Source organism: Phocoena phocoena, chromosome 1 (genome assembly GCF_963924675.1).
Source record: "Phocoena phocoena chromosome 1, mPhoPho1.1, whole genome shotgun sequence".
NCBI lineage: Eukaryota > Metazoa > Chordata > Mammalia > Artiodactyla > Phocoenidae > Phocoena > Phocoena phocoena.
In genome coordinates, this window is record NC_089219.1 from 78591441 (window position 1) to 78604812 (window position 13372).

General features: G+C 36.8%; 1 protein-coding gene across 3 annotated transcripts in view; it reads left to right on the forward strand.

The window, feature by feature from the left end:
* The window catches only part of PKN2 (protein kinase N2), an 85577-nt gene that overhangs the window by 33646 nt on the left and 38559 nt on the right, over positions 1-13372 (forward strand). The gene's annotated exons all lie outside the window — the stretch shown is intronic.

The following is a 13372-nucleotide window of genomic DNA, read 5'->3' on the forward strand; positions in this document are numbered from 1 at the left end:
TAAACATTTCTTGTAGTTTCTCAATCCATGCCTCCATTCTATTTCTAAGATTCTGGATCATCTTTACTATCATTACTCTGAATTCTTTTTCGGGTAGGTTGCTTATTTTCTCTTAATTTATTTGGTCTTGTAGGTTTTTACCTTACTCCTTCATTTGTGACACATTTTTTTGGCATCTCATTTTTTTATTATTATTAGTGGGATTGTGTTCCTGTCTTACTGGTTATTTGGCATGAGGCTTCCAACACTGGAGTAGGCTATTGGGTAGAGCCAGGTCTTGGTGTTGAGATGAGGATCTCTATGAGACCTCACTCTGATGAATATGCCCTGGTGTCTGAGGTTCTCTGTTAGTCCAGTGGTTTGGACTCAGAGCTCCCACTGCAGGAGCTTCCACTCGACCCTGGGCTCGCAAATCAAGATCCTGCAAGCTGTGTGGGGTGGCAAAGAAAAAAAAAAGTAACAAAGTAAAAAATAAAATTAAACTATGAAACTTACAGATATGTTATTAGAAAGAATGTAAAAATAAAAATATAGATGAATCAACACCCAGAAGGTACATCAGTACCACAATCATAAAAAAGAGGAGGAGGGAAAAGAAATGAAAAAAGGGGTGGGGGGCGTGGGAGGCCTTGGCTGTGGAGAGTTGGGCCTAGGCAAGGGTGAGGTTTGGGCAGTGGGTGGGGCCAATGCTCAGGACCCAAAGGGCTAGAAAAGGCCCTGGGGGCTGTGGGGGGTAGAGCTTAGGCTCAAGGAACAGAAGGGGCCCAGGTATGTCCCCCACCCCTGGCCTCAGAGGTCAGGGAACCTCACCTGGGAGCCCAACAGGCTTCCTGCTCGAGTGGGCAGGACAAACGCCCTCTCCTCTCCTGCTCCTCCAGTCTGGGGTCTGGGAGGGCCCCTCCCGCTTGCCTCTCCTGATCACCCCATCCTCCCTCCTATGCCCCCAAGGACCCACATAGCCTGGAGGGGCCCTGGAGGGCAGGTGATCGGCCTGGGAGTTCAGCAGGCTCCCCAAACCTGAGTGGGCTGGCCAATTGCCCTCCCTCTTCTCCCGCTCCTTCCAAAGGGCACCTCCTGCCTTCCTTTCCTTTTCTCCCCTTGGCCTCCTTCCTATGCCCCCAAGGACCCAGGCAACCTGGAGGGGGCTTTGAGGGCAGGGGATTGGCCTGGGAGCTCAGTAGGCTCCCTGGGCCCCAGTGGGCAGGGCAATCGCCCTCCTCCCCTCACCCACTCCTCCCAGGGTGCCCCTCCCACCTGCCTCTCCTAATCTCCCCAGCCTCCTTCCTATGCCCGCAGGACCCACGTTGCCTGTGTGGGGCTTTGGAGGTGGGGGAACCAGCCTGCCTCTCCTGATCTCCCCAGCCTCAGGAGGGCTGATCTTGTCTGGCCTCCACTTCTTCTCTCCACTTGGTCCCCCTACGTCCTACTGGTTCACTCTGGGGTTCCTCGCATGTCCTTGGGGGTCAGAGTCCCCCACCAGCGACTGGCAGGCTCCCTAGTTGTGGGAAGATGCTAACTCTGTGTCTTCCCACAATGCCATCTTGACTTCTTCCCCCTTTTCTGTATATTTTTAAATTACTTTCTTAGTGGTTACTCTAATGGTTACAGTTAACAACCTAAATTTATCACAGTAGCCTACAAAAGCTCTGCTCCTATACAGCTGTGCCTCCCCATCGTTATATTTTTGTTGACACAGATTATGTCTTTATACATTGTGTGCCCTTTATATTATATTATTATATATTAGATTATAATCATTGTTGTATGCATTTGTTTTTTAAGTCATACAGGAAACAAAGTTACAAATTGAAAATATAGTAATACTGGCTTTTTAATTTACCTATATAGTTAGTTTTACTGGTGTTATTTTTTCTGTGATTTCAAGTTACTGTCTAGTGTCCTGTCATTTCAATCTGGATGACTTGTTTTAGCATTTCTTCTAAGAAGGTCTACTAGTGATAAGCTCCCTTAACTTTTGCTTATTTGGGAATCGCTTATTTTCTTCATTTTTGAAGGTTAGTTTTGCGTATATAGAATTCGTTGACAAGCTTTTTTCTTTCAGCATTCTAAAAATTACCTCCCAGTCCCTCCAGGCCTTTATGCTGTCTGATGAAGAATCAACTTTTAAACTTATTGAGGATTCTTTCTAAGTGACGAGTTGCTTCTCTCTTGCTGCTTTAAATATTCCCTTTTGTCTTTGGTTTTCACAATTTGATTATAATGCATCTCAGAATGGTAATTTCTTTTGAGTTTTTTTACTTGGATTCTTTGAGCTTCTTGATGTGCAGATTCATGTCATTAATCAAATTTGGGAAGTTTTCTGCCATCATTTCTTCACATATTCTTTCTGCCATTTTCCCTCTTCTCTCCTTCTGAGATCCCCATAACGTGTATTTTTGTAGTCTTTATGGTATCCCAGAAATCGCCTAGTCTCTGGGTTTTTTTGTTTATTTGTTTGTGTAGAACAAATGTTTATTGATGTACAGACATTTTGAGGGGGGCTCAGAGACAGATGTAAACACAGAAACAAGCATCAGCTTTCATGAATATCAAATATTATGAAGCAGAGACAAGCAGCAGAACTCAGGGAGTCCTCCCACCAGCAACCTCCCATGAGCCTGTTCATAAACATGAACACCAAGATCTCTCCCAAAACCTAGCTTTAGTAGAGCTCAAAGAGAAGTTCTCATAAAGTCTCTTAGCATATTAAGCCAGGTATCAAATTGGTTAGGTCGATTGCAAATCATTTTTAAGTCTATTGAGTTTTACCTTCTGTTTGCTTTGCTTTGTCTTGTTTTTAATTAGTAGCATACACATTTAGTTTTATGTCTTACTGATCAACTTACTCTTTTATCGTTGTAAATGTTTCCTTTTATCTCTGAAAATAGACTTATAGTTTACTTTGTCTGATATTAGTAGAGCCATACTATCCTTTTTATGCCTAAGGTTAACCTAATGAAGTTTTCCATCCTTTTATTTTCAACCTGTTTGTTCTTTTCTACTTAAAGTGATATATTTTATGTACATCATATAGATGTCTCTTTTTATCTAACCTGAAAATCTAATTGAAGTTGTTAGTCTTATATTTTTTAACAGCTTTATTTGTATACATAAACTGCACGTATCTGATATGTACAATTTGATAACTTTTGTCATATCAACCCTCAAAAGTTTCCATGTACCCTTTATAAACTGTCCTTTTAATATTATTTTTGATATTTATTTAACTCTACAATCTTGATGTTTGAATTGCATTTACTCTTTTTTCTCTGTTCATCCTTTCCTTCTCTTTGTAGTTGTTTTTGAAGCAAATAGTTCCATTATTCCTTTTCATGTCCCATAGCAGTGTTTTAATTACACCTGTGCATGTGTGTGGTGTGTTTATTGCTTACTTTAGAGATTCAAGTATGCATATTGAACTTATTGCAGTCTGTGATCACAGTGTACTCTCTTACTTCCAAATCTGTTTAAAAATTTTATGGAGAAATATTTGCAAATTCTTCCACTTCACCCTGTTTATCCTCATTGTAATATATTTTACTTCTACCTGTGCCTTAATCTGCAGCTGACCCTTGAACAACACTGGGGTTAGGAGCACCAACCTTCTGTGCAGTCACAAATCTGTATATAACTTCACAGTCAGCCCTCCATGTCTGTGGACTCAACCAGCTGTGGATCATACAGTACTGTATTTATGTATGTAGTGAAAAAAAATTCACATATAAGTGGACCTGCACAGTTCAAACCCATGTTGTTCAAGGTTCCACTGTACATCTTCTAGTGTTGTTTTTACTTAAAGAGCTAAGAACTTTAAGGATATACATGATCTGTGGTTAATTGAATCTGTGAGTGTGGGATTACAGATATGGAGAACCTACTGTTAAGTTACATGTGGATTTTCGACTGCAAGAAGGGTCAGTTCCCCTAACCCCCACATTGTTCAAGGGTCAACTCTAATTTACTTCGTTACAAAGTATTTTTTCAAAAACAAAACATTGTTCTTTATATCTAATGGCTCATTTATCCTTACTGTTATTCTTCACTTATTCTTGTTGTACTTGAGATTTCCTGTTAGAATTTTCCTTTAGCCCTTAGCCATTTCTTTTAGCATTTATTGTAGTGAAGATGTGGTAGAGTCTAATTTTTCCACTTTTTTCTTGTTTATTTCATCTTCATTTTTAAAGAATATTGTCGGTAGAAAACCTTTATAGTTGTTTTTTTCCTTTCAGCTCTTTAAAAATGTGATTTCATTGTCTTCTAGCTTTCCTCTTTGTATTGGGCTGGCCAAAAGTTTTGTTTGTTTTTTTCCGTAAGATGGCTCTAGTAGCACTTAGTTGTCGTTAACTTCATTCAAAACAATTTTGTTAGATTGTATGTACAGCTGTTATATCAGCCTGCATTTTAAAAACGACTTATCAAAATTGGTGAATTTTTGTGTAGCCATTTTAATATTGAAGATGGAAGAAAAAACAACATTTTTGGCATATTATCCTTTTATTATTTCAAGAAAGGTTAAAACGCAACTGAAATGCCAGTGCAGTGTATGGAGAACATGCTGTGACTGATGAAACATGTCAAAAGTGGTCTGCAAAATTTCATGCTGGAGATTTCTCACTGGATGATGCTCCATGATCAGGTAGACCAGTTGAAGTTGATAGCGATCAAATCGAGACATTAATTGAGAAGAATCAACGTTATACCACACGGGAGATACCCAACATACTCAAAGTAACCAAATAAAGTGTTGACAGTCATTTGCACCAGCTTGGTTATGTGAATTGCTTTGATGTTTGGGTTCCACATAAGTTAAACAAAAAAACCCTTCTTGACCATATTTCTGCCTGCAATTCTCTACTTAAACATAATGAAAGTGTTCCGTGTTTAAAACAAATTGTGATGGGCAATGAAGAGTGGATATGTACAATAATGTGGAACAGAAGAGATCATGGGGCAAGCAAAATGAACCACTACCAACCACACCAAAGGCTAGTCTTCATCCAAAGAAGGTGATGTTGTATATATGGTAGGATTAGAAGGGAGTCCTCTATTATGAGCTCCTTCCAGAAAACGATTAATTCCAGCAAGTACTGCTCCAGTTAGACCAACTGAAAGCAGCACTTGATGGAAAGTGTCCAGAATTAGTCAACAGAAAACACCATAATCTTCCATCAGGATAATGCAAGACCGCATGTTTCTTTGATGACCAGGCAGAAACTGTTACAGCTTGGCTGGGAAGTTCTGATTCGTCTGCCGTATTCACCAGATGTTGCACCTCCATATTTCCATTTATTTAGGTCTTCACAAAATTCTCTTAATGGAAAGAAATTTCAATTCCCTGGAAGACTGTAAAAGGTACCTGGAACAGTTCTTTGCTCAAAAAGATAAAACATTTTGGGAAGATGGAATTATGAAGTTGCCTGAAAAATGGCAGAAGGTAGTGGAACAAAAGGGTGAATATGTTGTTCAATAAAGTTCTTGGTGAAAGTGTGAAATGTGTCTTTTATTTTTATTTAAAAACCGAAGGCACTTTTTGGCCAACCCAATATTATGAGAAGTCAGCTGTAGTTCCTATCAATGTTTCCCTTCATGTAATGTCCCTCATTCCCCAATTATTGAAGTAACATAGAATTACATTGAATTTTTCTTCATTTTTTTTTCTTTCTCTTCCTAAGACTGGATACTTCAGTTCAACTATCTTTAAGTTTTCTTATTCTTCTGGATGCTCAAATCTGCTGTTGAACATCTCTAGTAAACTTTTAAAATTCCAGTTAGCATACTTTTCAACTCCAGGATTTCTATTTGGTTCTTATTTATAAATTCTCTATCTTTATTAATATTCCCTATTTGTTGAAATACCATTCTCTCTTTTTCCTTTTAGTTTCTTTTAGGTCTTTGACCACATATAAGCTTTGACCATATGTAAGACAGTGGGTATAGAGTCTTTGTCTAGTAAATCCAATGTCTTCCTGACAGATGGTTTCTGTGAATTTCTGCTTTTCTTGTGAATTGGCCATACTCTCTTATTTCTGTGCTTGCCTCATAATTTTTTATTGAAAGCTGGATATGGTGAGTATTATAATGTGTAACTGGAAGATACTCCCCTTTTCTATAATTTCTTATTGCTGTTTGAAACAGGGTGTAGCTGTTTAGTGACTTTATTGGCTAAAGACTGTATTTTTTATCATGTGTGGTCACTGAAGTCTCCATTAAGTTAGTGGTCAACTAGTGTTTTGACAGACTTTTTTTTTTTTCTTTAATTGGAGTATAATTGCTTTACAATGTTGTGTTAGTTTCTGCTGTAAAACAAAGTGAATCAGCTATATGTATACATATTTCCGCTCACTCTTGGACCTCCCTTCCCCCCTTCCCCCCATCCCACCCATCTAGGTCATCACAGAGCACTGAACTGAGCTTCCTGTGCTATACTGCAGGTCCCCACTAGCTAGCTATTTTACACATGGTAGTGTATTTATGTCAAACCTCATCTCCCAATTCATCCCACCTTCCCCTTCCCCCTCTGTGTCCATACGTCCATTCTCTGTGTCTGCATCTCTATTTCTGCCTTGCAGAAATAGATTCATCTGTACCATTTTTCTATGTTCCACATATATGCATTAATATACGATATTTGTTTTTCTCTTTCCGACTGACTTTACTCTGTATGACAGACTCTGGGTCCATCCACATCTCTACAAATGACCCAATTTGGTTCCTTTTGATGGCTGAGTAATATTCCATTGTATATATGTACCACATCTTTATCCATTCATCTGTTGATGGGCATTTAGGTTGTTTCTGTGTCCTGGCTATTGTAAATAGTGCTGCAATGAACATTGGGGTACATGTATCTTTCTGAATTGTGGTTTTCTCAGGGTATATGCCCAGTAGTGGGATTGCTGGGTCATATGGTAGTTCTATTTTTAGTTTTTAAAGGGACCTCCATGCTGTTCTCCATAGTGGCTGGCTGTATCAATTTACATTCCTGCCAATAATGCAAGAGGGTTCCCTTTTCTCCGCACCCTCTCCAGCATTTATTGTTTGTAGATTTTTTGGTGATGGCCATTCTGACCAATGTGAGGTGATACCTTATTGTAGTTTTGACTTGCATTTCTCTAATAATTAGTGATGTTGAGCATCTGTCTATTCATGTGCCTCTTGGCCATCTGTATGTTTTCTTTGGAGAAATGTCTATTTAGGTCTTCTGCCCATTTTTTGATTGCGTTGCTTGTTTTTCTTGATATTGAGCTGCAGGAGCTGTTTGTATATTTTGGAGATTAATCCTTTGTCAGTTGCTTCATTTGCAAATATTTTCTCCCATTCTGAGGGTTGTCTTTTCATCTTGTTTATGGTTTCCTTTGCTGTGCAAAAGCTTTTAAGTTTAATTAGGTCTCATTTGTTTATTTTTATTTTCATTACTCTAGGAGGTGGGTCAAAAAAGATCTTGCTGTGATTTGAGTGTTTCAAACACCTCAAAACACTTCAAAGAGTGTTTTTCCTGTGTTTTCCTCTAAGAGTTTTATAGTTTCCAGCCTTACATTTAGGTCTTTAATCCATTTTGAGTTTATTTTTGTGTATGGTGTTAGGTAGTGTTCTAATTTCATTCTTTTACATGTAGCTATCCAGTTTCCCCAACACCACTTATTGAAGAGACTGTCTTTTCTCCATTGTATAGTCTTGCCTCCTTTGTCATAGATTAGGTGACCATGGGTGTGTGGGTTTATCTCTGGATTTTCTATCCTGTACCATTGATCTATATTTCTGTTTCTGTACCAGTACCATACTGTCTTGATTACTATACTTGTAGCATAGGCTGAAGTCAGGGAGCCTGATTCCTCCAGCTCCGTTTTTCTTTCTCAAGATTGCTTCGGCTATTCGGGGTCTTTTGTGTTTCCATACAAATTGTAAAATTGTTTGTTCTAGTTCTGGGGAAAATGCCCCTGGTAATTTCATAGGGATTGCATTGAATCTGTAGATTGCTCTGGGTAGTGTAATAATTTTCACAGTATTGATTCTTCCAATCCAAAAACATGGTATATCTCTCCATCTATTTGTATCATCTTTAATTTCTTTCATCAGTGTTTTATAGTTTTCCGAGTACAGGTCTTTTGCCTCCTTAGGTAGGTTTATTCCTAGGTATTTTATTATTTTTGTTGTGATGGTAAATGGGATTGTTTCCATAATTTCTCTTTCTGATCTTTCATTGTTAATGTATCGGAATGCAAGAGATTTCTTGCCTTAATTTTGTATCCTGCAGCTTTACCAAATTCATGGATTAGCTCTAGTTTTCTGGTGGCATCTTTAGGATTTTCTATGTATAGTATCACGTCATCTGCAAACAGTCACAGTTTTACTTCTTTTCCAATATGTATTCCTTTTTCTTCTCTGATTGCTGTGGCTAGGACTTCCAAATGCCTGCAAGCAGAAAGAAAATTTGCCATGTTTGCAGCTGAATTCTGTGTTTGTGTGCCAAGGCATACCTTCAACATTCACCCAGGCATTTTGTAACTCTGCCTTTGCTTGCACAGAGCTTGAAGATCTGCCAGGTGTGAGAGCTTAGGACCTTTTCAGATCTCTTCTGAGGATGTCTCCTTTTGCATCTAGCCTTCTGGTTTTCCAGTAACACGTGGAAACATTGCAAAGCTCTTATTCCTTAAAACAGTTTACTCCCTAGCTTTTCGCCAAGACTCTAGGATGTCTGTTAAACAATATAGACAACTGATATCCTTTGCTCCTGGCTTCAGTGGTTGTTTCATTTGCCTTTAAATGCCCTCCACTTAGCTATTTCTCTGTCCTGAGAGATTTCTTAGGTGAAAAGAGTGGACGTATGTATATGTATAGCTGATTCATTTTGTTGTACACCTGAAATTAACACAACATTTTAAATCAACTGTACTCCAATTAAAAAAATAAGTAAATAAAATAAAATAAAGCATTTATGTTTCCAGCCACATCTTCTATAACTCCTACCATGAATCTTCTATTACAATTAATCTGGTTAGTGCAGAGTGCCTATTTAATGTCTTTGACTTATTATCCATTTCTTACTATTTTTTTTTTAAATCAAAACTGGGATATAGACCTATGAAGACCTTGTCATCTACCTACATGTAATCTTAACCCCTATCACAAGATACTTTATACACTCAGTAGATATTTGGTAAATGTCATTTGATAATAAGGCAGGGACTGTACATCTAAGTTTCACCATCTTATGGCTCAGGGCTGAACATATTTTTAATATTCAGGAATTTCAGAATGATCCATTGGTTAAAATATGGTTGTTAAATAGTATTTTTAGAAAAGTAATAAAGCCGCATTTTTGAAAATCAGCTGATATGGCTGGAAATTATTTTCCTTTTCTATTCTGGTTGGCTGCTCTTCCCAACTCTTTAACCTCTTTTTAGTTCTCTCTTTCCCTGTTCTTCATTCCCTTAATGAACCTTACTCATAGTGATGTAAATCACCAGTCTAAAAGTAAGTATATTATAATTCTTAAGATATTTTGGTGTTTTAAAAAACTCCTTTATCTACCAGACCTTAAATTAAATATGGAGTTAACTAGGAAGAGAAATAGTAGTGGTATTAATAAAGGATTAGACATGATAAAGGATTAGCATAGATAAGTAGTAGGAGTATTTACTGCCCTGAGTTTTTACTGTATGCTATTATTTGTGGTTTATCTCATTTATACTCTGGTTTCTTTCGTGGTTGTATGATTATAATACTAAAATTTGCAAATTACTTTGATATAAAGTATAATTTAATTTTTAGTCCAAATTTTGAGACATTTACTAGTTTTTATAAAAGAAGATTCCTCAGAATTAAAGAAAAGTTAATTGTACCAAGATGAAATACTGAATTAGTAAAATTGATATAAAACAGTTTTTCCAGAAAGTTAAAAGAAATAAAAAAGTATTTAGTTGTTCTAATGGAATTTTAGCTATTGCTTGTGAATACAAACACTTAGTTTTTGGATTTGCTTGTTTTTAAAATTTCATATTATGGGTCATAAAAGTAAAAAATGTAATTTTAAGCCACTTCTTATATGGTTATATGCAATAGCAATTGTGTCACCTCATAAAAGAAAGAAACTTCTAGATACTTAATAAAGATCTTAAATCCCTCCAGGTTTTATTCTAAATGAAAGCAGGTGTTGAACATTGTCATCCCCTAATACATTGAAATTACTAAAATCTTTAATAAGCTATAAGCTAGCAGGGTTTGAAGTAGTAACCAGATGTTTACAGTTTTCCCAGGATGACTTTTACATCTGAGCATTTACAGTGGAAATGAACTAAGTTTGCTACCTTAACAACAACAAAAAAGCAAATAAAACACACAGACACAAGTTGTTTCTTTTGAACCAGAATTGAAATGATTTCCGTTATACTTAATCTGCCTTAATACTTTACAGTAAGATAAGATTTCCATAGCCTAACCAAACATAAGATTGAAGTTGCCCCTCATGTTTAGAATCTTTATTGGGACATAATTTATACACTATAGTATATAAATTTTCACCGATTTTAAGTATAGTTTTAAATTTTCAGGAAATATATATACTTGAGCCACCATTATCAATATCCAGTTTTTAGAACATGTTTTATTGCACATATTTAAAGTGTATAATTTGACAAGTTTTGTCATCTATTTAAAGTCTTGAAACTATTACCACAATCAAGATAATTATATCCATCATCCCCAAAAGTATCCTCATGTGCCTCTATGTAATCTCTCTTTCTTGCTCTTCTCATGCATTCCTTCCCCACACCTGTCCCCAGGCAATCACTGGCCTGTTTCTGTCACTAGATATTAGTTTTCACTTTGTAGAATTGTATATAAATTGAATCATACAGTGCATACTCTTTTTTGTTGTTGGGGGTGGGAATCTGGCCGTTTCACTCTGAATAATTCTTTTGATATTTGTCTATGTTGCATGTATCAGTAGTTCTTTTCTGTTTATTATTGGTAGTATTCAATTGTGTGAATATACCATAACTAGTTTATCCATTCACCTGTGATTGATACTTGGGTTGTTTCCATTCTGTACTTTTTTCAAATATAGCTGCTAATAAGATCCCTGTATAATTTTTGTGTAAACATAGATTTCACTGGGATAAATACTTAGGAATTGTGTGGATGGATCACATGGTAATTTGCTGATAAGGGGTTCTTTATCCATTTTTATGTTTGAAAAAGCTTCATTTTTGAAAGAAATTTTCAGTAGACTTAGAATTTTAAGTTCATGGTTTGTTTCCTCAGTACTTTAAAGATATTGCTTCTCTGTCTTGCTTTCATTGTTTCTAATGAGAAATCTGCTGCTGTCCTAATCTTATATGTACATGTCATTTTTTCTGGCTGCTTTTAATACTTTCTCTTATTGTTTGTTTTGAGAAATTTGATTATGTTATGCTTTGGTGTAATTTACTTATTTTTCTTTTGCTCGGTGTTCATTGAACTTCTTGGATACTTCTTGGGTTTATAGTTTTCACTACATTAGGCAATTTTTCAGTCATTATTTTTTCAAATATATTTTCTGTTCCCTATCCTCTTTGCTTTTCATCAGGGACTTCAAGTACACATGTATTAGGCCACTAGAAGTTAAACTCACAGCTCACATATGTACTGGTTTTTTGTTGTTGTTTTTGCCCTCCAAGTCTTTGCTTTCTGTCTTCTATTTTTGATCATTTCTGTTGCGCTAGCTTCAAGTTCAGTAGCCTCTACTTTTGCAATGTGTAATGTGCCACCAATCCCATCCAGTTTTGGGGTTTTTTAAAAAAATCTCAATGTTATTTTCATCTCTAGAAATTTGTTTTGTGTTTTTCTGACTTCTTCAGTGTCCCTGTTCAACTTTTTGAACAGATGGAATATATTTATAATAACTTTGTGAATGTGTGCTAATCCTAACATTTATATCAGTTTTGTATTGGTTTTCATTTGATTTTATTTTTTTAATGGGTCCCACTTTTCTGTTTCTTTGCTTCCCTGGTGTGATAGGCAGAATATTAAGAATGACCCCCAGAATCCCTCCCCCATGAATATGATGGGGTATCATTTCTGTGATAATATTCCATTACATGGCAAAGGAGATTTTTGCATATGTAATTTAGGTTACTAATCAGTTGACTTTGAGTTATCATAAAGGACAGTTATATGGGTGGGCTTAATAAAATCACATGAGCCCCTTAAAAGTAGAAAATTTTCTCTGGCCAGTGGCAGAAGGGGAAGTCAGATATGAATCATAAAAAGGATTTTATGTGCCATTGCTGGCATAGAGATGGGGGGGCGGTCGCATGACGAGGGATGCAGGTCTGCTCTAGAACTTGAAAACAGCCCCTGGCTGTCAGCCAGCAAGGAAATAGGATCCCTATTCTTACAGCTGCAGGAAACTAGATTCTGCCAATACCCTGAATGAGCTTAGAAGCCGATTCTTCTTTAGAACTTCCGGATAAGAGCCTAGCCTGGCAGATACAATGATTTCAGCCTTATGAGATCTTTGACAGAGAGTGCAGACCAGCCCACTCAAAACTCTGGCCTACAAAACTGTTAGATAATAAATGAATGTTGTCTTAAGCCACTACATTTGTGATAATTGGTAATGCAGCAATAGAAAACAAATATACCTGATAATCTCTGATTAAATGCCAGACGTTTGGAATTTTAGCTTGTTAGGTGCTGGGTATTTTTGTATTCCTACAAATATTAAAAATATTACAAATATTTTTGAGCTTTGTTCTGGGTCATAGTTAGGTTACTTGGAAACAGTTTGATCTTTTTGGGTAATGCTTTTAAGATTTGTTATGTGGGACTAGAGCATCATTTAGTCTAAGGGTAACTATTCTCTACTCCTGGGGCAAGACTGAATACTTGGTCTGGAGAACCTTCTGCACATCTCAGGGATTCTGTCTCTGGACAGCTGTATTTTTTCCTTTACTCTGCCTGTGAAATCTCGCCATCTCCGTCAGTTCAGCCTCAATACTCTCAGTTCTGTCTCCTTAACTCAGGTAGTCCACTTGGCTCCACCTGAGTTCTCCCTCCCTGTGTTGTGTCCTAGATATTCTCAAGGTAGTAAGCAGTCTTAGGACTCTTCTCTCAGGGATCACTGTTCTTCATTGCCTGATGTCCCTTTCCTTTAACACTGTTTTTTTCATATTTTTTGTCTGATTTTTTTTTTTTTTTGGTTGAGTTGAGATTAAATACAGACTTTTTTACTTTGTTGAAAGAGTCCTTTGGTTACTTTTAAATAATTAAAAAATTAAGTTTTAATTATTTAAGTTTAATGGGACAGCTTTTACCAGGAAATACTCTTTCTAAAGTGCTATACTATGGGCAGTATCTAAAATTTTAATACTGAGGCACCATTTTAAATTTT